General features: G+C 37.7%; 1 long non-coding RNA gene across 1 annotated transcript in view; it reads left to right on the top strand.

Annotated features, from left to right (window-relative positions):
* The window catches only part of LOC108449327, a 109845-nt gene extending 88343 nt beyond the window's left edge, over nucleotides 1–21502 (top strand). Inside the window, exon 5 of the long non-coding RNA XR_001865487.1 lies at nucleotides 20832–21502. This is a non-coding gene — a long non-coding RNA (uncharacterized LOC108449327). The remainder of the gene's footprint in view (nucleotides 1–20831) is intronic.
* The last annotated feature ends 5379 nt before the right edge of the window (nucleotides 21503–26881 follow it).

Here is a 26881-nt window from a genome sequence, read left to right as displayed (position 1 = left end):
AAATAAGTATTTGGCTTTCACTGCCTGAGAGGAAGCTGTGGCAGAGGGAGCTGCCTCCATAGATGTTCCACATGCACCACAACTTCCGAAACACCCAGACATATGCTCGGACTATCATTGCTAATAACTCCTTTGACATTAGAGGCTGTAAGATGCAGCTTCTCCACTGCTGTAGTCATCTGTTGCATGCCTATAAACTCTCTGCTTAATAAGAGTCCACTCACAAATTAGAGATCATTCAGACTTTCCTGGAGCGTTTTCTGACAGACAAATCATAAAAACTAAACCAATTACAATTTACTGATGTGCAGCTATAGCAGTGGACGTTATTACCTTCCTTTAGATTTATTACTATTGTGCAGCCTTCACAGCATACATGTCTTATCTATTTCCCCATCACTGATCACATTATGTCCTAGGGCATGTTGTCAGTGATTCTTCACGTTGTTGTCAGATATTATCAATTTAAGTGTTTCACAAGCAAAAATATTCCAAATTATTTCTTTCATTCAGTATTTTTTAAAGAAGATTAAGAAAGGGAGGTGGTTAGCTGTTGAGTATACTGGAGATACATGACTGATGTAATAAAGGGGCTTGGGTTTGGCTTTAAAGATTATGGTGATACACAAAACTTGTTCCCCTCCAACTGATTTCAGCTGAACAACATTTTGTAACATCTAAAACACCTCCCTTTTTAAAAAACTTTTCTAAATTTCATTTTAAAAAACTTTCTAGGACTTGAAATTAACCAGTGGTCTATGCATCCGGTGGATGCCAATTACTCTTTCCTAGATTTTTTTTTTTTAAATCATTAATAAGAATGAAAGTAACTATCTATGAAAATTGTCAATAAGGAATAAAAATTGTTTGGAAAGAGAATCTTTGAACACTGGGTGAGATTAAAAATGATAGGTTTTTTTTTTTAAAAGGAAACACATTTCTTTTATATTAAATTAGATTAAATACTTTGTTGAGTCCAAACCCAAGTATTTAAATTTGTATTTGGGCTCTCAGCACTATTGAAGTTATATATTAGTAACTGGAAAATTATTTTGAAACATCTTAGAGATTTCATTTGAAATTGGCTTAAATTAAGCACTTTGCCTTTTCCTAAATTTATGTTTTCTGAAGAAGTAATTTGGAAATCTAAGTGAAATTCCCCACAAAATCCTAACCTCCTGGAATCCTAAAACTAAACATATAAAACTGTGGCTGACTGGTTGCAAATATTTTCTTTTAGCTTTTCTTTAGTTATAACAGTATGGTATCTAAATACTGAAAATACTAAAAGTATTTAAATATTGAAAACATTAGATATCTAAAAAGCAGGAAGCAAACACGTATTTGAAAACAAGTACATCTAATTTCATGATCTTACTAGCATAGTTCCTAAAAGCAACAGAAAAAAATAGTATTTGAACAAATGTGAGGTATCTGTTTTTTTGAAACTCCTACTGTCAAAGTTCTGAAAAAATTAAAAAAATTCACCTCAATTTGCCACTGGAAACTGGTTATAAAATAAAAACACTGACAGGTGGAAGTAAACAGAGAATTTTTGTACCCTTTCTCTTTTAGTCTGGATTTCACAGACAGTAGTCATATTCTGGTCATTAAAACAAAAATTCTTTTACAAGAAGATAGCAAAGTTTTGTTGATGATAATCATATACACAACATTTTAATTGTTAGAAGAAGCCTTTTTATGCAAATAGTTCTTGACATTGATAGAAAAGCATGGAGCTACAACACACACAAGGGAAAAGTTTTGTAATAGACTTCTAGCATCATACTTGAAAGTTTCAGCCTTAAAGCATACAAAAGGTACATTATTTGTACTGAAAATGCTTAATTATGCTTTTACTTTGAAGCACCATCCTTTGATAAAACAAATTCTCTTAAAACGCAGCACTGTTTATCAAGATACTGGTATTGACACAGATAAAAATTTGCACATTTTATTATTATGATTATTATTGGCTGTGTCCAGTACGTGAATGTACTCACCCTGCCATTCCCATGTTTGCATCTATTTCAGACAGAACTTGATTGGTGGGGGTTGGTGGCCCTCTCTCCCCTGATTTCCCTCCTGACAGAGCTCACTGCAGAGGAGCTGAGAGGAAGATGACCCCTCTTAACCAAATTGCAACGTGATAGTGACATGAGAGCAGTCCAGGGAGCATTCACAGGCAAAGGGAGGCAGCTCTCAGTGAGCAAAACTCAACATATTCGGAACACGAGGTCCCAACAGGGAGCAGAAAGCATGCCAGAAGGAAATGCTATAAAAAGAGGTCCAAAAAAGTCTCCTCTTATTTCACACCTAACTCATTGTGCTGGTTTTTTCTGGGATGGTTAATTTTCTTCACAGTATCTGGTATGAGAAGGCATTTTGGAGTTGTGCTGGAAACAGCGTTGATAACACAGGGATGTTTTCCTTATTGCTGAGCAGGCCTTGCACAGAGTCTCAAGGCCTTTTCTACTCCTCATCCTACCCCACCAGTGAGGAGGCTGATTGTGCACAAAGAGTTTGGGGGGGACACAGCCAGGACAGCTGACAACATATAAATCTGGGGGAAGAAGGAGAAAGGGGGGAATGTTCAGTTTGCCTTCCCAAGTCACTGTGTTCACTGATGGAGCCCTGCTGTCCTGGGGTTGGCATGGGAAGCCCCTGTTTTGCTTTCCTTGTGTGCACAGGTTTTCCTTTTCCTAAACTGCCTTTATCTCAACCCACGAGTTTTCTCACTGTTACTCTTCTGGTTCTCTCCCCCATCCCAACAAGGCAGGAGTGAGCATGCAGCTGTGCAGGGATTAGTTTCTGGCTGGGGCTATAGAAAACACCCAGCAAGATCCAAATACATCCTTAAAGTAAATTTAAGGTAAATTACTTTCTATTTTCCCTCATCCTCTTCAGTTACTGATAATCAAAACCAAAACCAGATATATTTCATAATTTCATTTTTCAAAACTGAAGCCTACTCCTGAGCAACTTTGGTGTTTTCTGAGAATAAAGTTCACTTCTGTCAATCACTGTAAGGCAAAACTGTTGTTTAGGAATAACATCACAAAGAGCTCTTGAGCTGTACAACATAGGAAATCTCTTACTAGTTATATGTTATTTTAAAATTTTTTTTTATTTAATTACACTTTTCGTTAAAATAAAGTATAGGCCTTGGAAGTGAATCCTTCTGACTTTCATTAGGGCCTGACTGAACGGCACAGATTATACCCATCCATAAATTCCTCAAACTTTTTATAAGGATACAAAGGACTAATTTTAATCTCATACTAAAATAAATATTCACAAATAATAGTACTGAATCAAGTGAAGGGTAACTTGGTCCCAATGACACTCTTGGAAATCTAGAACCACTCTATTAATTTCAATAACATTTTTGCAGTTTAACATTAACACCAAAAAGGAGAGAATAGGGACCACTGGAGCATAAAAGGTGTCTCACTGCTTAAAAGGTGTCTCACAAGTGATTAAAGTTCCACAAACACTGGTTTTCCTCCAGAATAATTCTACAGGGTGACATTAAAAAGTCTTATTTTGTACAAGTCTTTGTATTACTGTCTGATGGCAGCCAGCAGATCACAGCAGGGGAGTGGCAATTTATAAGGAAATGCAGAGGACTGGCAGCAGAAGTGGTTGCACTTCAGTGGATCTCCAAGTGGCCATTGTTGTTGCATAAATAGCACAAAAAGGCAACAAAGAGCAAATTTGCTGGTGAGGGACAAGTACACTACAGACTCCAGAAACTTTGGAACAAAGTGGTATCGGGAGCTTCCCCACACGGTCACCTGTAACCAAACGTGGTGTGTTTCAGCAGAACCCTCAGCCCACAAACTCAACAAGAACTGCCCTGTTGGAAAAAGCAACAAAAACCCAAAAAGCATTCACTTGTGCTGGCCTGGCTAGCAAATATGAGCATCTATTAAGGAAGGTTGTTGAGATGGAAACCTGTGCAGCCAGAACTGGGGCAGGCTGCAAAGTGCCTGTGAAAGAACTGAAGAAGCAAGCAGCCATCCCAGAGAGAATGACACAGAGCATGAAAGCCATTCCAGGTAGTATCAAAAGGCTGGAGAACAATATCCAAGAGGCATAATCATGAATGAATTTTTAGAGGTGGAGAAGCCCAACCAAAAGCTAACTGAATTATTGCTCCCTACTGGCAGCAATATCCTACATATCCCAATGTCATGATGAAAACTGGTGGTGTGATGCGTAAAGAAAATTTTCTGCTCGAAGATGGAAAATTTGAAGTACAGCTGCTCAAGTCCCAAAATTGATAATAAGGTCTAACTATACCAAAATCACTCACATGAAGCACTGGGAGACCTCTTTATGCTGCTGAACTGGTATTTCATGGTACACCATGCAGGACCACTGTTCATCTGGTTAGGAATATCCTTGCTCCTTACCCTTTAACGACATGTATAAAAACACACATAAAATACTACCAAGTCAAACCACCTTACAATCCAGCACTTTACATGAAAGCTAACAAACATCCTTCGGCAAATTTTTATTTCTGGGGAGCAAGAATACAGAAGAATGGTACTTCAGAGGTCCACAGCTCCTCCAGATATCATTCCAAGACGTGCCAATGGTCATGTACAAACAGCTCAGATCCAAGGGAAAGAAGAAAGGAGCTGAACTGATTCTTGTGCAAAGGGACAGGTCAAGACAGATGCAACACCACTGTGTCCTATGGCCTGAGCACTTGGGCTAGTCTGACATAGGCAGGTACAGTGCGAGCTGATATCTACAGCCCATTCACATGGACACCACGTAATTTTTTTATCCATATATTTGTAACATGAGAGATCCAGAAACTGATTTGCACGTACAACATATGGCAGATGGCACGTGTAAGTGCTTCCTGAGCAAGACATCATGAAAAATTACAAGCCAAAAAACCTCAGGAAATGCTATCAATCAGATCACACTAGCCAGAATTTTAAAATGACATTTCAAATTTGGCCCTCACATAACTGCAAGAAGTGGCTAATTTTTCCTTGTAAACATACTTATAAAATTCAAGACAGTTGGCAAGCAAAGTGCCTACTTATTCAAGAGAGTTGTCTTCCTATATGGAGAGCACGAAGACTATTCACAGTTTTGCAAGCTTGTCTTGTAAGACTTCATATTTCTGTTTATAAACCAGCCCTAAACTATCTGGGATTATAAATAAAAGTGTGACAGGAAGAGGACCTCCGTGAATGATCCCTATTAGGGAAGTATGCCCTCTGAAAAATATGAGAAATTATTCATCTGCAATGTCAATCCTATATTTCCAGTTTGCTTCACAAAGGTACTCTGCAAGGCAAGATATAGCAGCTACAGCAGTATCTTCCTATTTTCTGACAACCATCTGTATATGTCTTTCCATTCCAGTACTATAATATTTTGATTTTAGATATCTGTACATAAAATCTTTTACTGACTACGTGGAATATCACTTTAGAATGGTTTGGGCAACACTAGCATCCCCCACACAGCTTCTCTTAACAGTTTCTGAGTTCCTGATTTTTTGATTTCTTTTTCATCATATATTGGAATGAAAACTAAACCTTTACAGTATTCAGAAATCAGAACCACAACTTCTCTGTTTCTATTGAATGTCAGAGTCCTTTGGTTCAGGGCTTCCCTCTCCCACTTTTTGTCATTTATATAAGTGGCCAGAAGTCAGCAAAGAGAAAACTAAAGCACACAGAGGCTAAAAAATCTCCAGATATTACTGGAAAGTCAAGTGTGCAGCCAGGTGAAAGAATGGATTTCTTAACTAAAGTTAACATCACTTTAATCACTAAACAGTGATGTTCACACTGTTCATCTGGTTAGGAATATCCTTGCTCCTTGCCCTTTAACGACATGTATAAAAACACACATAAAATACTACCAAGTCAAACCACCTTACAATCCAGCACTTTACATGAAAGCTAACAAACATCCTTCGGCAAATTTTTATTTCTGGGGAGCAAGAATACAGAAGAATGGTACTTCAGAGGTCCACAGCTCCTCCAGATATCATTCCAAGACGTGCCAATGGTCATGTACAAACAGCTCAGATCCAAGGGAAAGAAGAAAGGAGCTGAACTGATTCTTGTGCAAAGGGACAGGTCAAGACAGATGCAACACCACTCGGTCCTATGCCCTGAGCACTTGGGCTAGTCTGACATAGGCAGGTACAGTGCGAGCTGATATCTACAGCCCATTCACATGGACACCACGTAATTTTTTTATCCAGATATTTGTAACATGAGAGATCTGATTTGCACGTACAACATATGGCAGATGGCACGTGTAAGTGCTTCCTGAGCAAGACATCATGAAAAATTACAAGCCAAAAAACCTCAGGAAATGCTATCAATCAGATCACACTAGCCAGAATTTTAAAATGACATTTCAAATTTGGCCCTCACATAACTGCAAGAAGTGGCTAATTTTTCCTTGTAAACATACTTATAAAATTCAAGACAGTTGGCAAGCAAAGTGCCTACTTATTCAAGAGAGTTGTCTTCCTATATGGAGAGCACGAAGACTATTCACAGTTTTGCAAGCTTGTCTTGTAAGACTTCATATTTCTGTTTATAAACCAGCCCTAAACTATCTGGGATTATAAATAAAAGTGTGACAGGAAGAGGACCTCCGTGAATGATCCCTATTAGGGAAGTATGCCCTCTGAAAAATATGAGAAATTATTCATCTGCAATGTCAATCCTATATTTCCAGTTTGCTTCGCAAAGGTACTCTGCAAGGCAAGATATAGCAGCTACAGCAGTATCTTCCTATTTTCTGACAACCATCTGTATATGTCTTTCCATTCCAGTACTATAATATTTTGATTTTAGATATCTGTACATAAAATCTTTTACTGACTACGTGGAATATCACTTTAGAATGGTTTGGGCAACACTAGCATCCCCCACACAGCTTCTCTTAACAGTTTCTGAGTTCCTGATTTTTTGATTTCTTTTTCATCATATATTGGAATGAAAACTAAACCTTTACAGTATTCAGAAATCAGAACCACAACTTCTCTGTTTCTATTGAATGTCAGAGTCCTTTGGTTCAGGGCTTCCCTCTCCCACTTTTTGTCATTTATATAAGTGGCCAGAAGTCAGCAAAGAGAAAACTAAAGCACACAGAGGCTAAAAAATCTCCAGATATTACTGGAAAGTCAAGTGTGCAGCCAGGTGAAAGAATGGATTTCTTAACTAAAGTTAACATCACTTTAATCACTAAACAGTGATGTTCATCCCAAGACCCACACAAAGCAAAAAGCTGTGACAACAAAGTCTAGCTGAAATATTGTCCATATTTCCATGACAAAGCACTAAGTAATGCCTGCAAAGCCAAACAAACTGTTTGCATGCAGGGATATACACTGTCTCATTTATCCTTACCTAACATCTGCGTCTGAGAAGAAAAATCAGACCTCATGAAAAGCTTACTTCCATAAGTAACTTAAAGCAAAACAAATTAGGAAATTAATGTTAACAACAGTGCAGTCTTAACTAATAGAAAAAACTAAAGGGTGCTAAAGGGAGCAAATGACAATGAAACTTTCACGTAATTTACCAATGGATAAGAAAAAATAGCAATTCCCACTTAAATGTTTTCTTTTGGAAGAAAAATTGTGCAATCCAAGCCTAGCTTTTTTTTGCCTATGTATCCTTAACTTCGACATCTGTCAAAGAAAATACAGTTTTATTCAGGCTGCAGCCTAGTTTTTTCAGTCTGTTTACTCTTTTCTTTATTGAAAATTTTATTAGAAAAATATTTAGCATTTACAGGTTGTGGCTATACATCAAATCCATGACTCCAACTAGGAAGGACAAATCCTGGTACAGAAACCAACAAAGCTTTACTGAAAGTGCCTTACATGGAGCATTCTGGTATACACCAGCATTTCTTTGTTATGCCAGATTTTTTTTTTCATTTTGCCCAAAATCCATTAACTCAGAGAGAAGCTGTAGGGCTGCATATAGTAAAATTTGTCACCTTGAGAATTACTTCATTTCAATGGAAGGGGCGGGGCAGGGAAAACTTACTTGAAACTAGAATTCAGAGGGAAAATTGCAAATTAGCTCCTGGCTGTCAAAATGCTGCAGTCTTTAAAGATGAAATAAGTAAACAGTTTCAGAGGCAAGAAAAAAAGATCATAAGAAAATCTGCCATTTTACTTTCTTTTTTTTCCCCCTGTTCAGTCATTCATATACAGTTCTGCTTATAATCTTCCTTTTCAGTAAGGACAGACTGTCCTTTTAAAAAGGATACTTCCTCCTACACTACCACCAGGAAGATAATATTGTATGTACTCATCCTGAAAAGAAGGAGGCTTTTTTAGGAGCTCAAAATAAACCAGAGAACTGAAAAAGATGAAATTAGGTTTCATTCAGCTTTTCTTTGCTTTTTCTTTTTAAATTAATCTTCCAATTTTCTTTTTATTATTTATTTTTATTTTTCACTGCCAGCAGAAACTCAGAGAAAAAGGAAAACCAAGCAGATTTCTCTAACATCAAGCGAGGGTCAAATAAAGGACATGGTGCACCTTGTCAAAGGAACCTGTGCTCAGCAGCCTGAAAAAAAATGAGCCAATATCACTTGGAAAATGATTTCTTTCCTGGATTTAGCAAAAATCCTTTGGCTTTTGCTGCTGCTGTGGCTGTTGTGAATCAGCAATAGTGCCATGCTTCTTTTTTCTGCTTTTTGGTTGGTTTTATTTTCTTCCTTCATGAGGAGCTTTTGAAACAAAAGACACAATCTCTCTCTGCTGCAGCACTGTGGAAAAGGTTAACCAATTCTAAGCACAGTGGTTATCCTTTCAAAGGGTTTTTCTAACAGAAACAGATTTTTTTTTTAAACCTGAAAAACCTAGGGAAAAAATAAGGGAAAAAAAGGGCCCCACATTTGTACATGGAAAACCCTAAAACTAGGAATTTTTCATCAACATCTCAATCTCACTCATCTGAACCAAATCAAAGAATACGAAATGAGATTTATTTTCCTTGGATAAACCCACGTGTGCACTTCTAAAAATACTTTAAATGGCAGAAAACAACTGTTCCACTACATCCTCACATTCTCTGATGACTCTGCACACTTAGACACACTAGCACACATATCCTATTTTTTCTCCATAGTATAAACTAGTGAAATTTAAGCAGTGTCATCCGACAAACTTCAGGCCAGCACAGGAGCTGGCTACACTAGCACAAGTTTTAATTTGGCACCTCATACTCAGAGAGTCTCTGCATTAATAATGCAACTTAGTCTTGCCATGACTGGACCAGCTTTTTTCCTCCTCATTGTTTTTGTCATCTCAAATTCCCGTGCTTGTTTCAGATGTCTCTGTACCTGACCTTCACTCAAGTTGTTTCATAGGGCACCATCAAAATGTACCTCCAAAACAGCTGAAGCATACAGCTTTTTTTAATACATACAATGATGATTTCTTTCCCTCCAGAGAAACTTAACCTGTCTAACCTCCAATTCCTTATATTGGTTTTGTAAAATAGAAATATCTGTAAAACCAAGTGAAAACAGTAGTATTTTCCTTCTCTATCAACAAAACCAGAAATTTGCCACCATTAAGTACTACCATTTGCTCAGGCTACTTTTTCACATCTTTTACTGATGCTTGGGAAGTTACTGCAGTCAAAAAAGGGCACCTCAGAGCAGCTCCCACGCTGCTCCAGCATCCCAAGGTGCTCTCAGCTCCCATCTTGCAGAGATGATACAAAGAGAGAACACTTCTGCAGAGGGCAGAGGCAGGAGCCTTTGTCCAAGGTCCTAATGCCTCTGAAGAAGCTTTAATTTGGGAGAGGAAATGGCAGAGTCCATGAAGTTCCCTCCATTCATGCTCATATGACACAGTAATTCTCACTTCATCTGCATAAACTCACCAGCACTGCAACTGAGTTCTTACAAAACAAGGAGTAAGTGAGGTCTCCATATAAGAAAAGAATCAAATTGCTTCCCAGCTGTCAGGTGATTACTGAAAAAGGGAAAGTTTTTAAACCAGCTGCAAGCCTAAGCAGGATTTACCTGGTAATACCAATGTATCAGAGCTTATTCAGAAAACCAAAGGTAAGTACTGTCTGCTAAGAATATTATCACCTCCACAATATGCCAGCACTACTTGCTATTCACAGACCAACAGTTTCTTTCCTTTTTTTTTTTTCAGCACTCATTTTTTAAAATCCCATACCAAATTTAACACATGCATTTTTTTCATCCAAGTATGAGGATGAAGTTTACTAATAGCTGCACACCAGGCTGTTAAATTAGGACATGCTTCTCAGAGAGAAGAACTGAACATTATTTCCTCATCATTTGTAGCAGGTTCTGCTATGCTGTGTATTTTCAGGTTAGAATATGAAATCCCATCTTGATTTCTGGATCTGTAAATTGATCAATAAGATTTTTAGATTAATGTCACTGCTGGTTTTTAGTAAGAGTTGAATTTCACTCCCTCACAATGACATACAAGAGCATGTCACAGAGTCTCACAGAATGACTGGGGTTGGAAGGGGCCTCTGGAGATCACCTAGTCCCACCTGCTGCTAAAGCAGGTTCAACTACAGCAGGTAGCACAGGATTGTGTCCAGGTGGGGTTTGAATATTTCCAGAGAAGACTCCACAACCTCTCTGGGCAGACTGTTTAAGTGCTCTGTCACCCCTGAAGTAAAGCTTTTCCTCATATTCAGATGGAGCTTCCTGTGTTCCAGTTTGTGCTCATTGTCCCTTGTCCTGGGCACCACTAAAAAGAGTCTGGCCCCATCCCCTTGACAGTCACCCTTGTATGCATTGATAAGATCCCCTCTGTCTTCTCTTCTCCAGGCTGAACAGGCCCAGCTCCCTCAGCCTTTCCCCGTGAGAGATGCTCCAGTCCCCTCACCACCCTTGTGGCCTCTGCTGGACCTGCCCAAGGAGCTCCATGTCTCTCTTGTGCTGAGGAGCCCAGACCTGGACACAGCACTCCAGATGCTGTTCCACCAAGCAGAGTAGAGGGGCAGGATCACCTGCCTCAACCTGCTGGCCACACTATTCCTCATGCACCCCAGGACACCAGTGGCCTTCTTGGCCACAAAGAAACTGCTGGCTCAGGGACAGCTTGTTGTCCACCAGGACCCACAGGTCCTTCTTCTCAGAGCTGCTCTCCAGCAGGTTGGCCCCCGATCTGTGCTGGAGCCTGGGTGGTTCTTCCTGGATGTGCTGAACCCTGAATTTGCCTTTGTTGAACTTCATTAAGTTCCTCAGCTACTGGAGAAGTTATTTTTTCTTCATCCTTTTTTTTTTTTTAACTTTTCATTTGCCTACTTTATCATAAAACAGAAGCCATTGACACACCAAAGATCATCCATAGCAGAGTATTTCATCCAGGCCTGTAAGAAGGACGGTAGGACTGGCCAAAGGCAGCCAGCCACCCAGTGATCAAAAACTGCAGCATGACTTAAAGTAGAAAGGTCATTGTTTTGAGCTCTCCTCTCGCCAAATAAAACTTCAGTTCCCAGCTTCCCAGCTAGATGCCTGCTTTTCTTCTCTAGTTAGGCTTCCTCTATTATAAAATTCAATTGAACTGAGTCAGCTTCCATCATTCTCAAGACATAATTCAGACAGCCTTCTCCTGCTCTGACACTGAGACCCCATAGAACTTCATTTCCAGTGTGTAGATTTTTCTGAGAACCCAAGAAACAAAGTTTTGTGACAATTCAGAATATTTTTTATTACTGTGGACTATGTCATAATTGCTGGAAAGAAAACTTATGACATATTCAATCACTTCATATTTACCACTACATTTTTTTTTCAGTTATTAAATTTCACACTGAAATACATAAAAGTTTCTTCACAGAAATTCCCCAGATAAAAATAATTTCATGAGGAAAATACCATTTCTCACTTTTCCACCTCTGTAGAAGATTCTGAAGGAACAAGTCACCAAATATTTTCAGTAGTATTTTTTTCATTTAGAGTGAGATACATAGCAATACAGGGGAAAACCAGAAAAATAGAATACCAATATTTGCCTTCAATGTTTTCTGCTCCAACTGAACAAATAATTTGGTGTTGTCTCTGATACTTTGTGCAGAATCCAAATTAGACCACTCTGTTTATTGACCACTTGACTATTTGAATGAAGCCAGAGAACAATCTGCATACTGTAACACTCATCTTCCTGTATGGGTTTAATCAGCACTGAAATATCTGAATTACTTTTGCATTATGTTTGCTAACTGAATTTATCTCCTGAAAATATAATTTTTGTCCATTAAATACCTCATTCATTGTAAATCAAGAATACTCATGTGTTTTATCCTGATGTTATTTCAATTTACACCAGTAAAAAACCAGCAGAATTTAGCTAACTAATGGCTGAACAGGTCTGCTACTGCATTTGGTGTTACTGAAGGCTTGGTAGTGAATTGTCTTCCTAAAGAAAATTATATGAGCTATGCTTTGCACATTTCACATAGGAATGCTGACACTTCCTCAGGTCTGCTTCCAGTGTGAATTGTTGGACAGCCACAGGTCATTAGCAGAGGCCATTCACTGGGCACAATTTTACTCAGGCTTGAAAGGCCTTTAGATATGCTTTGTGTGTTAATTTCATTAGCTTTATGCATAAAGCCTTAGAAATTTTATTACTGACCTGGAAAAATATAAATACAAATTGCAAAACTCAGGGGGTTTTACACGTCTAAGCAGGTAGAGCAAGCTGCTAATTTAACTAACCATATACTAACATTGTTTCATTTTTGGAAGTGTTTTATCTCTTATTTCCCAGAACTTTCACTATTCTTCGTATTGAGAGGGCAGCTACTCATTATTGTTACCTACTAATTAAGACTGGATGTCTGATATTATAAGGGTTCAACTGAAACAAGCTGAAATGAGCTCTCTGGGCTGTCAACCCTCTTGAAACCACAAATTAGTGAGATGCACATCGCATGAAGCTCTCCAGAAGGTCAACTTTTAAGTAAATAAAAGCAAATACACTGTGGAAAAAATAATAGTAAAAGAGACAAAGTGGATTTCTCTTAAAGAGACTACTATTTTCCTACTGACATAAAGACTTGCATAATCTCTTCAGAATGTTTTTAAAGATTCTGCTTTTTAAAAGGTCACCAATTCAATGATATATACATGTGCACATGCCCCCACATATATATAAGTATTTAGACACACAGTTTTAGATTACTTATATCTGTAAAACCTGCTTTGTGTGAAATTGTTTCAGATTGTTTATACAGTGTGGAATAAAACTTTCCAGTTTGCTAATGGGGATAAAAAACTAGCCAAAACCACAATGTATTTCCTTCTCCTCTCCACCTAACTGAAGGCAGGAAGTAATTTTTTACACTCAGATATTTTCAGTCAGATTTTTCTCCCTTAATTTAGGAGAAAGCGAGTATCATAAGCATCTCCTGGAAACTTAGAGCACCCAGGTTTACTTATGATTCTTCTTGGTGTGCATTACAAAGAAGAACTGGCACAGTTTTAAGCAACCCATCTATTTTGTAGGACTCACCACCTACCACCTGTAATCTACATAACAGAGCATGTCATTTGATATGTGCATTGCTCCTCCCCACATTCATTTCCAGTGTGTCACAGCTCACCTGTTTAGCAATAGCAATTCATCACTGACAAACAGCACAATGAAACTGCTCGCTGTGCCTTGTGACGGGAGCCAAACCAAAAGAAAAAGTCTTGTTCTTACATTTTGGACTAGACACAGACCCATGTAATACCATCACAAATTCAATTAACTTTGCACTGTGATTATTAATGACAGAACAGTGTAATGAGTCAGAATGAAGATAAAATTCCTGTGGCTAAGTGAGTCTTGATGCTGAAATTTCTTTACCAAATTAAAGAACTTCTTCCCCAGGCATTTGGGAGTCTCATTAAAAGCCAATTTAAGCCAATGAGAATCTTCCCTTTGACAGGCATAAGTTTGAATTAGGTCCTCATTGCATTAAAATTGAAACATGTAGGGGTCAATTTTTAGGAAAAACAGTTTCTTAGTACTGGCTTGGTATTGTCTGTATCTGTTCATGCATACAGCACAGATCTGTGAGTTCCTATCAAGTAACTATACACAAATGCATATAGAGAAATCTCACTACATACATACATGTAATAATCCCATCTGAAGATATAAACAGTGACAGTAGATACTTTTAAAAAGGCCTCAGAGTTCTCTCAAAGCTTCTTAGCTCATAGGTATACTATGAACCATATGCCTTATCCCTTCTTCTGTCTTATTATTAAGAATCATATGAATTTTGCACTTTAATTCCCCACCCAGAGCTCTATAAATTAATCCAGAGTTTACAGCTACATAAAGGGCATGGCTGCCTAAATCCAAACTAATTCTGGGGCACTGTGATGCTCTAATAACAAAGCTGCTTTTCAAATTCAACTGTCAAGTATCACCTAGACCTCTATAATCCTAGACATTTTTGGCTTTTATATTGAAACTTTACAGGTGCCAGAGTACTTGTGGCTTCCCCAATGGCTATTTATCATTTCCTGGGAGGCTAGAAAGGACGCAGACACCTCCTCTTTGTGCAACTACTAAACTTTTCTTTGCAAAACACATATGTGTGTGTTTGTGCATATCTATCATATGTAGATATATACTTACATATATATATATATGTAAAATAAAATTGAATTTTAAGACAGCGTGCAAGACTGCATAGGACTATTTAGCCTGAATTAAACCTTAATTTGGAGGCTCCTTGATTCAAGACCCCGCTCTAAGTGTTGCTACACACAAAAAAATAAAAATCACTCAGATGTTAAACCAGGAATAAAAGTCTTTTTCGCACATGTTTCAGTAGTTACAGACCAGGATTATCCAATAGATTGGAGGCATTGTCCTTCTTTGTCTTATTTACCCTTAATTGAGGGGAGCCGATTCAAACCAAAATTAGCATCATTCCCATTCCTACCCCCATGCCAGTACCCTACTGGAAATTATGCAAAGGCTTCTAAGGAGAGAAGATCAAGCATGCAACAAATTACCAGAGGAAGTGATGACAAAATGATAAATTCAGACCAAGATCCAATATCTTTCTGTAAGACAATCTTTAGCAAAAAAACCCCAATACTTTTTAGAGGGAGTCAAGTTAGCTGCATGAAAAACATAACTGGCTACCTGAAAGAAGCAAAAGTGACCCACTCAGCCCCAGAAGTACCTTTTGCTGTTATGTTGTATGACCTTTAGCAGGTAGCATGTGTGTTTACCTAGATGCAGTCAAATCTGTATTGTTTCTAAAATCACTTTCTATCTTTATTGCAAAACCCTTTCAAAAATCCCAATAACTAGATGAGTTTTTCTGGACTGTATCCTGCAGATAATCAAACCAGATGATCTCATAGGTCCCCTTTGGTTTAAAATTTCATGCACTGGCTCTTACTTTTATCTGCCAAAGCCATTTTTTATGCTCTGAGGATTTTTCCAAAGATAGATGAAAGCTGGACATTTGTTATCTAGCTGTTTCCTTACAAATGGCATGGCCAACTTCCTGCTTCCATGCATGACGTTACAAATGGAAATACCAACTGATCAGAGAAAGGCATCTGAAAAAAGAGACACATTTCCAATATTCTGAGATTATCTTCGGAAGTTCATTTAAACTGGAGGTGCTTCTGGTTTAGCTATATATCTCCTCCTAATGGCAAGCAAACAGCTAAAACCTCTTCCCTCAAGCTGACAATATGCTCTTGCTTCCCCAGATATAAGACAACTATTTGACTGAAGCCAGTAGACTGTAGTCTGCTATTGAAATTATAGTCAAAGACAGATCGACACCAGCTTTGTCTCATAAAAGAGATTTTTACAGCTCCCTTGGAGCCAAGTCCATTATATATATTTCACATTTGCACTAAAATTCATAGCCCTTGGAAGAGTTTGGATTCAGTCATCATCCTAAGTATTTGGATCTGACTTGGAATAGCTGAAAGAGAATATGCTAGCACTTTGGTGCTGCAAATAAAAGAGTAAAAGAATACAAGAGTAAAAGAACCTTCTCCTCTTTTTCCTTTCTTTCTAAAATTATTCTCCAACCTTACAATGCACATCTTACTTGAATATTATCATATATTATAACTGAAACTTGAGAAATGTTAGTAAATTCTATTCAAGGTATCCATAAATCTTCTGAAAATTAGAAATAAAAATCCACAGAAGTAACTACTTGATTCATTTTTTCTACCAGTTACAGAAAGCAGTGAATAGAGAGGAGCCCGATAGAAACTTCAATCTGCCAAATGACTCTTGCTGGGTTACTTGAAAATAATGTAGTGCTCTCAATACAAAGATTCTGACATACCAATATTAAGATGAGAAAAACAACAAAAAAAGTAAAAAAACCCAAAACAAAACAAAAGCAAAAAACCAACCAACCAAAGAAACCCCACCTCATTTCAACCAAGAGACCAAGGTGATCCAAAGTTCTGTTCCCGAGGTTGATAAGAGTTAAATTTTGCCTGTTAGAAGCATATCCACATTCCAAACATATTTTCATACTTCACTTTTTTTTCAGTCCACTTGCATTATGATTAAAAATCAAATGCAATGTGATAAATAACTCGTTAAAATCTTGCCGTAAACAAGATCCACCTGGATCAGAAAGTTTTCTGCAGATACAACATGGGTTGAAGAATTTTCCTGTCTCCAGTGTTCTGTCAGGGTATGTGCATGACCAAATGCACAACTTTCTGGTTTGGGTTAGGGCTACAGAAACACCATAATTCCAGAACCTTTTGAATCTAAATGCTACAGTTTAAAGCATAGCTTTGGAAGTCAAAGCTGTATCATTTTACCTTAGGGGTTGTTGCCACATAAGCTTTCTTTATCTGAACAGAAACAGAAAAGCTTCAGATTTATAAAAAGCTTGCAGCCTGTTCTGTGAAGATTTCTAACCCAATTTTGTAGCTCTAACATATCATGAGATTATACTCAACTCTTCATGGCAGACAAGAGGAAACCTGTAGTCCCTTTAAGACCTTGGGGATGAAGAAGGGCATCCTGATTAAAGTATATATTTTCTGGCTTCTGAAAGTATTTGAAAGGCAAGGAAAAGGCTCCTAGACCTAGCTAAATATTAGATAATTTTCCTAACGCTTAGATGCTTATCTAAAAACAAACTGGCAAAATAGCCATTACAAGCCATTTGGTTTCTTCTTGGGAAGGACTAAGACACTAGTGCAGCCTAGACTAATACAACCATTTGAGAATGAACAAGCTGAACACCACACTACCAGGCTGTGTTGCTTACATTATGACTTTTCAAATAAACCAGTTCTAAACCAGCATATACACCACATATAGAAAAGTGGTTTGAGTCAGTTGCTGCTCACCCTCTATAATGTGCACCTGTAGAAAAGAAAAGGTAAAAAGTATAATAGTGAAAGAAAAATGACAGTGGTAGCAGGCAAATAAGAGAGTCAGAAGGGTGAGATGTACTTTAGTGGCATTGATGAGACAGAAGAACACAGAAGCTGAATGACCAGAACCAAATCCAACCCAGAGCCATCAGAGATGCGGGAGCTTTTTGTTTTTATTTCTGTTTATAGGGTGAGCTGTCTGCCAGGTACCTCTCCTGTCCCTTCCTGGTTGAGTGTTGCCCTCCTCCTGTGGTCCTTGGAGACCTCATGTGAAAATACTGTGAGGAGTGTGATAGAACACTCTGAACATCTCTCTCTCTCTCTCAGTATTTCTGTCTGTTGGGACTCTCACAGAGGTTTGATTTCCAAAGATCTTCTAAACCAAGAGATGCAGCCTGCTTTTAACCAGGCAAGTCAACTACAATAAAGCACGCACAGTGCTATAAAAAATGTGGACCTTTTAAAATTATTCCTTGTTAAATAATTAATAAAATTTTAATATTTAATTGCACCTTTTTTTTTTTTAAGAATTTAACAGAAAATTACAGAAATTATAATGGTCTACCTAGCAGCAAGAATGTGTTAATTTTCTTAGCAGGTATATCCCACTAATGGAATATTTTCACAGCATTACCATATCAGCATGTTAATACCATTTGCAGAATTCAATAAGAGTTAGTGAGAACAATAATTATTTGAGAGTGAATGTTGCTTTGGGCTTTATTATTCCTTTCTCGTAACGTGGAGTTCTTAGTTTTGGACTCTATGTAATGGTAAACTGACTACCTCACCAAGTAATTGAATTTCTCTTATTACACACACACACACAACCCCCATAAAGGGCATGTGATGCAGCCAGGACTCAGACAATGCTTTTCTCATCCTTGCTGGATCATTCAAATTCATTGTGGGAATAAGTCAGATCCTACTTACAAAAACACTACTGAAACTCAGCTCAGTGTCCACAAATACTGGTAGATATTTTTCATTTTCAAGGGGGTTTTGTAATCAAGATTATTTGCCCCATTGACCACATATTCAAGCAGACCAAAGGCTTACAGAATTAATTAGAAAAAATAATCCCATTAACTCTTGAACTTAATAATAAACTGGTACAGCATTAACATTTTGGTCATTAAACTTATTTAATTAAATTTAATTGAGCTCTCAGATTATTATGACTACAGTAAACTAACTACCCACATTGCCTTGTCCCTCCTTCCATCCCCATCCAGGAGACAAGACAAGAAAGAGGTAAAAGAGGAGGGAGGGATGCAGGAAGGAAGGCAGGAAGGCAGGCAGATTTTGTCAGAGGTAGAGTGATTCAAAAAGTGGTTCAAAAGCACCTCATATCAGAGCTGGGCTTCATGAAATCAGAGAATGAAATCTCTTCAAGCAAAGAGGAAAACCTCTTAGGACCATTTCCCTAATCTCTGGGAGTGTTAAATCCTAATTTCTGTCATACACTGTTTTGTCACTAACATGGAATTATTTGTGTTTAGGGTACCTTCACACTCCTTGTGTCAAACAAATAATATAACATTAAATCAGTGAAGAAACTAGTCAAGAAATACTGTTTGGACAATTGTATAAAATATTAGCCAGATGCTTTTTTTTTTTAAGTGAGTTTCCTCTCTGTGTGTTTGAAATGGGCCTAGTTTTACCTTTTGAAAAATCTGCGACACACAGAGTTATAAATTATAATTAAAAGTGCAAAAGCCTGTCCATTCTGAAATACAATTTCATTATAAAGTATCATTAAGTCAGTATTCACTTTTGCCAAAACTGTGTATATGCCCTAAGGAAACTATATTTAAAGGCAGAGATCTATATATCTTAGTGCTGAGTTATGACTTCCAAGTAGAACTACATAGAAAGGGAAAACTCTGTATGTTTGTAGTTTCACCTTGACTCTGCCAGAAAGACAACCTGGGCTTCATTTCCTTCCTGGGTTAATTCTTCACACAAAAAAAGAAAATTATTTACTAACACTAGTTACGTAGTCTGAGCTTTCCACTTTCCAACCAGGAGCTTGGCAGGGATGTTGCCAGCAGCAGCACCTATATACTTTCCACAAAAACAAGATGCTTCACAAGAAAATGCCAGTTCAACTAAATTCAAGTGTCTGCTTTACACATTTGCCATCAAAAAATATCTGGGAAATAAAAAATATTTTGATTTAGACATGCGACTGCAGCGTTTCACAGCAGTTACAGACAAATTACCCCATGTCTTCAGTCCTCTAAGGAAAGACAGCAATATCTTCTGAAACATCTAAATTGGGGGGCATAAATGATACAGATAAATGGAGTCATGAGGCACAAAAATAAGAATCCTCTGACATACCAAGACAGCAATACCAAATACAAATACTGAAGATTAATACCAAAAAATTAAGGTTTGATTTTCCACCATAAATTCAGACATTTCCAAGGAGAGAAAAGCCCAGCTTTCAAACAGTTCAAATCATCAAAACTTATAATGCTTAAAATGGATCCCAGCAGATCTTTGTGCAAGAAGCTCCACTTGACTTTTCACCTTGCCCAAGTGTCTAAAGAATAATTGAAAATGTCTCTCAGAGGCTTTGTAGTAAAATATACATTTAATCCTCAGATTTCTTTGTTGTAATTCATTCGAAGTCCATAAATACCATAACTTCTGTTATTTCAAACTCCACTGATCCACTTCGATGTTTTTAAGAAGTTAAGATTTAGACTAGAAGTTTTCTAATAGTAAGTTCTTAATATAGAGATGTGGCTGCAATTTCTATCAGAAGCTTAATATTTTCTCTCAATTTCAAGATATTTAGAAATACCAGATCATAAGCAGTAAGGTATATTTAGCAATTGAGAAAGACTTAAAATTGGAAGAATTAAAGTTTGAATCTCCCTTTTAGACTGAACAATTTATCATAACATTTTACTTGCTGCTAGGTATCGTTGTCAAAAATGTCAGAGAGGTGTGGATTCAAAGGCTGTCACCCTAATGCAAATAACCTGACTGACTGAAAGCTTCGTCATTCTAGTGAAAAGGCAAGGAAAGATTATAATCTTTGCAATCAGTAAATAAAATTTATACAGAAAAGGGGACAAAGACTTTTGTTGTTAATATACTTACCCCTTGAAAAACCCTCAATCATTAATAGACAACAACTAATTCAAACATTTCAATTACCTGTAGAAAACTGCACCATCACAAAACAATCTGGAATGTCTATATACATGTCAACAGATTCAATGAAGCTCACTAATTCCTCCCATAACGGAGGCCAAAAACTTGCATTAGAAGTAAAAAGTCTTGGTTTCAAACTGATGAATACTGTTCTACTACAAAAGCAAGTGTAAGCCTTTTCCTAACTGAAATCAGTTTTCATATTAGATATTTATGTGAATGACTTGTTCCCATTCTTCCTTTCTCTTTAGGGTACCAGTGTGACTAGGATGGGAAAAAACAATGGAGAATCACCAAAGTGCTACTTGAAACCAACATACAGAGTGAACCAAAATTACACGCTTGTAAATATTTATAAGATAGGATTTCCCATTATATGTTCAGCATTGAATGGTGCATGTTGTTCTTATTAATGTTTCATAAACATTTGTACAGAAAACAATATGCTTAACTTTTCTTCTAAGTATTAAGTAGAATTATAGCAGCATCTGCTTTCAACAGTTGAGTGCACAAGCTATTCATGCCCTGTCGTAAATTCCATGATGCATTAAGATGCCATTAAGTGTACCTTCTGTGGTTGTCTGCTCATTTACATACCTTGTAAATCATCGTGTAAAAATCAAGTGAACTAGGGAGTAATCACCTGCACTCTTCCCTTCTGCCACAAAATCCAGAGCCATCCACATCTTCCTCCATCAGGATCATCACCATTAAACATAGAATCAATTATGTCAATGATAAGAAACTTAATTGCTAAAGGCAATTTGAGCTATGTTTTTTTTAACAAGTCCATTTTCCATAAAAAAATTTGAAAGCCAAGCAGGATAGGCAAGCCAGGATACATAAACATAGTTGGTGGGCCCTTTCTCCTCAAGGATCCTCAGCTGGGAGTCTTATGTAAAATAAATAAACAAACAAACAAATAAAAAACCCTTGAGAAATAAAAATAAAATAGAAGCCTGTCTCTTAATGGTCTTTCCTCCTCACACACAATCTTTAGCATGATTTCTATACTGCCTCTGTACTTGAGCAAAACAGAAGAATATCTCAGCTTTTGCTGAACTAGAACATACTGGAGAAGAACATTTCTTTTTTTATTATTATTTTTTTATTTCATTAAATTTCCAAGTACTGTTTTTTCCCCATGCTTACTGGTTTAGTTTCTCCAAGCCAGTTTTTAAGGAGATATCTGGAAAAGGTTTACTTTTATGAAAACATCCAAGCATTTTCCTGGCTGGCAGGATAGTTTTGTCAGTGTTGCAGCTGTACCTCCACTGACTGCAGACTCTCTCACCACTCTGGTGATTGAGTCTCTAATGGTCAGGAGCTTGGAAATGGGCATCTGCACCTGGGTACCAGAGATGGCAAAGTAATGTGCTTCTGGCAGGATATCTACTATGTTTCATTGTTTCCCCTCCAACATTTAAACATTTCAGTCCCTATAAATTAGATCAGCTTTCTCTGAATGTAACTATTACTTCCACGCATTTCTTATGAGTTTTGCTCTTTCTAAGAAGCCAGACAAAAATGTTTACCCTATAGGAACATTGCCCAATATCTTTATTGAGTCGGAGTGTCCTTGAAAGGGAACAAGCCTGGTGAACTGCAAGGTCTGAAGTCAGCAACAAGGGAAGGCTGGAAAGGAGCTCTGGAGGGAGGGAGAAAGGGAAGGAGAGAGAATGGTAAACACTTCTGAGGGCACATATGCATCCAAGGTGAACTGCAAGACTGCCAGAGGTAACTAATTTATTTCATTTTGAGTCTGTCAACTTCCACTGGAAAAATATTTTTTAAACTCCAAGAAAATGAAATAATCCTTGATTTTAGTGTCAGGCTTTCACCTAGCACACACAACTCCCTTGCTAGGAGAATGCAGCCCATGGGACTTCTTAGCATCCTTTTCAAAGCAACAGCTTCTGAAAATAATCAGATCACAGTTTGCTTCCCCTCAGAAGGAGAATAAAAAAAAAAGGGAGGAGGGAAGATAATAAATAATATGAACTTTCTTGCATTTAGTGACAAACGTTATGAAAAAAGCACAACGCTTTGTAAGCGATGCTTTCTCCTTGCCTGTCATCTGTGTTTATACCGTATCTATCAGTCTTTGCAACCCTCAGTCCTTGAACTCCTTCTGCAGGCAATAAAGAGAAGCATCTACCATGTGCTTCATTACCAAACACCAAGACTCTTCCTTTAGCCTTTCAAGAAATAGTGGGGGAGGAGGAATTGTCTTCTGGCAATTAGAGGATATAGATGTTGGATCTGGGGTGATAGGTCTGTTATAAACTTATGTGTACAGAGAAGAGACCTCACAGGTGGAAGAGGAACAGTTCTGAAAACTGAGCACACCATTGTCTAACAATTTTTGATGGAGAGCCCCTTTCAAGCCAGCTCTTCAAACAGGACGAGGTCAGGTTTGAGTGGATCAGGCACCCTGAAAAGCCCAGGTAGACAATAGAAACCCCACTTTTACAGATATCTCTTGGCATATCAGTCATTTCTAGATGAAAATTTTTCAGTTCTATTAGTAAAACATTAATGATGAAAACTGTCAGCCTTGCACTAAAACAATGGGATCACAGGTAGCAGTGGCAAGCCAACAGCTTTGGGTGCCACCACAGTCACAAGAGGAACAACTGCTATTCCCTCTGAGCTGCCACATAGTTCTGGGTGGACAAGACAGATGGAGAAGCTTATTCTCCCACAGATGATGCTGGGTCACTGTCTCCATGAGGGAAAACCCTATCCTGGCCAGCTGGCTGCCTCTGTGCTGCTGCTCACCCTCATCCCCCACACACTTATCATCTAGAAACAGAGGCCACTGCTGTGCTGCTGAGAATGTAGCTTGGGAAAAGCTGTTGTCATTATAAATACTTAAACCCTTTTCACATCTTCTTATTCCATTTTTACCAACCTCTCTAAACAGTTTACAGTTCAGCCAGCACTGCCAAAGCTTTCCTGCTATTTTTTCAGCGATTTCTGCTACTGAACCTCTTTATTTTCTCATTTAGGAAAATATTGAGGTTGCCTGTTGACCCCCTTGCTTTTTAACTCTGGAACCAGTGTTTGCATTGGAAGAAACTCTTTGTGATGCTGAGTGAAAGCAGAGCACTGAAGGCACTGAAAAATTAGAGCATACCTTTGTTATTTAGAGACTGTGTGGCCAATTCAGCCCCTCCTGTCACGACATCATCTCCATCCACTTGGCGTTGCAGGCTCTTACTGCAGTCAGACAGCTCAGAATATTTAAAAGTAGGTTTGCATCCTAATTTAAATTCCACAAACAAGCCTGTCTCCATTGAGAAGTTCTTCAGTTTCACTGTTCTAGGAAGCAATTCTCCCTTTCTAATGCTGTAAGCATCTCCAAATATTCATTCATAAGAAGATTAACAATAATCTCAGTATCAGTCAGACTAGATGTTTTTCGTTCTTGCTGAAAAGCTACACCCTTGCCAGTGCTTACACGTGCTGAGTTCAGTCCTTTTCAGTCAAAGGCTACAAAGACACAGCAATCTGCCTGTGTGGCTTCATTTCCAGCAAACCGATCCCAGAAATTATCACATTACATTTCCAGCTCTCTAAAAAAACTTGCCAATGTGCGTAAATAATTTTAAAATATAAGAACAATGCTCGAGTCATCTTTTTTTTTCCACCAGCACAGTCTGACCATGGTCCATGACTCATGCTCCCATGCACTACCACTGCATAAAAAAGTGATGATTCCTCCAAGCAGCTGGAAAATGTAACTGAATGCAGAATCACAGCCTAATACTTAACATCTAAAAATCTACTAATTCATAAATGCAAATTTATATACATATCTGCATAGACATGTGTCTCTCTTGATCTTTCTAACTTCAGAGATTCTTTTTGGTACTGCATGGGTACTCTGGCCTACATGGGTAATTAAAGATATAATTGTTCCTTACTTCTGAGTTTTTCCTCCAAGAACACTAACATATGTTTTGCAATGGGCATATTATATGGCATAACAAAAGAAAATGTCATCCCCTTTTATTTCCTTGACAAGGAAGCTAAAAAAATTACACAAAGAATGACTGAAACAAACTAGTTCAAATTTGAAAACAAACCAGAATTCTTTAACTAAACCAAAACTTTAATTTCATGCATATTTTTCCCAGGAGGATTTTGAGTAAACACAAAATTTCCATTGCTTTTGTATTTTTAAAGTTTTTTCCTACTCCCAGTCAGCTTGATTCTCATAATAGGAAAGGGAAAAACCTCCTAGAAACAAGAGAGATTCTGTGTGCTTGTAAAGTTATATTCTTGAGGGAAATGGAACTTTCTCACAAACATTTTCACCTCTTCAAAAGGAATAATGTTTTGTCAAGAAAAAAAAAGAGGCAGACAAGTGTTATAAAAGGTACTTTAAGCATATCTCAGTCATATTTATGACTCTGAAATGTGTGCTATTTCAGTACTTCCTGCTCTGTTACATTATTCAGCTGCCAACTGTCCTGTATTTCATATCCTTTACAGACATTTAACATAAAGTACACTTCATTCTGGCATTGAATATTCCTTTTTTACTTTCAGATTCACATGTCATCTCTATTTCTTCCCAAATCATCCAGGTACTTGCCCAATGCAAGTAGCTACAATGTTTAAGAGAGGAGCTACTAATTTACTTTGCCCATCACTGGATTCACTTAATACCATGGCTTTGCTACACATTTTCCATGGGAAGTCTCCACTAAACATTATGTAAAAACAGTAGATATTCCATATAATGCTTCTCTGCAATTCTTTAGTGTCCTTTTTTAATTTATTTTGTTTCTTTTCTTTCCCTCTATTCCTTTCAAGCCTCTTACCATTTCCAGTTCTCTCCTTCATGGCTTTTATGGTCCTCACGTCAACATGGCTTAACAGGACTGACATGTGGACCCTGGGAGCTGCTGTCCACTTCTACAGGTAGCCACAGCCAAGCAGAATGTGTTTTAAAAAACCAAAAAATTAAAATATCTCTCTCAGCATCCTAGAGTGTCTTCCTGTTCCTCTGTCCTTTCCTTTTATGCCACTAGTCTGTAACCAAAATAAGAAAACATCCTCGTTACAGGATATGCAACAATGCTCTGACCATAAATTAAGCTACAGAAGCTGTCTTGGGTTTGACTAGACAACTTCTGTTCCTATCAGACTTGTTTTGTTTATGGCATAAACACAGAGGGTCAAATCTGTCATTTTAATATGGAAAGCTATTTTGCACAGCACACAGACACGCAAACACTTATGGTATAAAATAAATGTTGTAGCTATATGCAGCTTTACTCTCAAGGCAAACACATCTCTCAAGAGATTACATTCTCAAGCAGTGCACTGTTGTGGTCTGAAATAAAACAGCGTACATCTTGTATAATACTGACAGGGTAGCACTCACTTCAGAAGTAACTAATGTTGGAATAATAATAATAATAATTTGCAAAATGCTGGCTGCCATTCAAAACTCTCCTGAAAGCACTCAAACTGCTTGATTGAATAAACAAACAAACTGCTTGTTTCTTCCCTCTGCTTCCCTCTCTCTGCCAAAAACACAAACCAGACAGACACATTTCTAACTGATGTCATTCTGATGTAGCCTATTTCAGAAAATCTATGTGTTCTATTAAAGAAATACTGTTTATTGTGGTATGGCTTATGCTAAACCCTTCCCCTACTAGAACCTGAGTTAAACATTAATACCAGATTCTTACTGTAGTCTGAATACGAGTAATATTTATTATTCCTCCAGAAATTCAAAGCAAATAAAGCCTTGTTTCAAATCACACTTTTCATTAATTTCAAATATAATTCTTGAACCTGACAACTGTGTGAGCAGTCTTTCTGCACCTGCTCCAAAATATTTTAGGAAAATTCTGTTGTGAAACCCTATATTGGTGCCCTGTTAGGGAGATGTAATGAAAATAAAACTTGAAAAGTGCAGGAGAGATAACTTGGAAATAATAAATGGACCAAAAGAAAGCTCATGTATCATTCAATTAGAGTACAAACCTTGGGTTGATGGCTGCTGAGATAGCAAGCAACTACAGCATAGTCTGGAATCTACCAGGAAAATGCCTTTCACTGTACCTAGCTCTAAATTCTTGTAGGCTGAAAAAAGCAGAGGAGAGAAGAAAACCAGCTACAAAGCCTACTGGGAATGAATGCATCTGATACTTCAAAATGCATGTGTTTCTATTTTCCAAATTATATCTTTAACACAGAGCTGGCTTCCGCCTCCTGTCAACAAATGTCTTCTGTATTTTAAATTGAGAGGCAGTCTGTGTGAGAGAGAATGACATTT

Source organism: Corvus brachyrhynchos, unplaced genomic scaffold, assembly GCF_000691975.1.
Source record: "Corvus brachyrhynchos isolate BGI_N302 unplaced genomic scaffold, ASM69197v1 scaffold249, whole genome shotgun sequence".
Taxonomy (NCBI): Eukaryota; Metazoa; Chordata; class Aves; order Passeriformes; family Corvidae; genus Corvus; species Corvus brachyrhynchos.
Note: the sequence above shows the minus strand (reverse complement) of the source record. Positions and strands in the feature narration are given on the sequence as shown.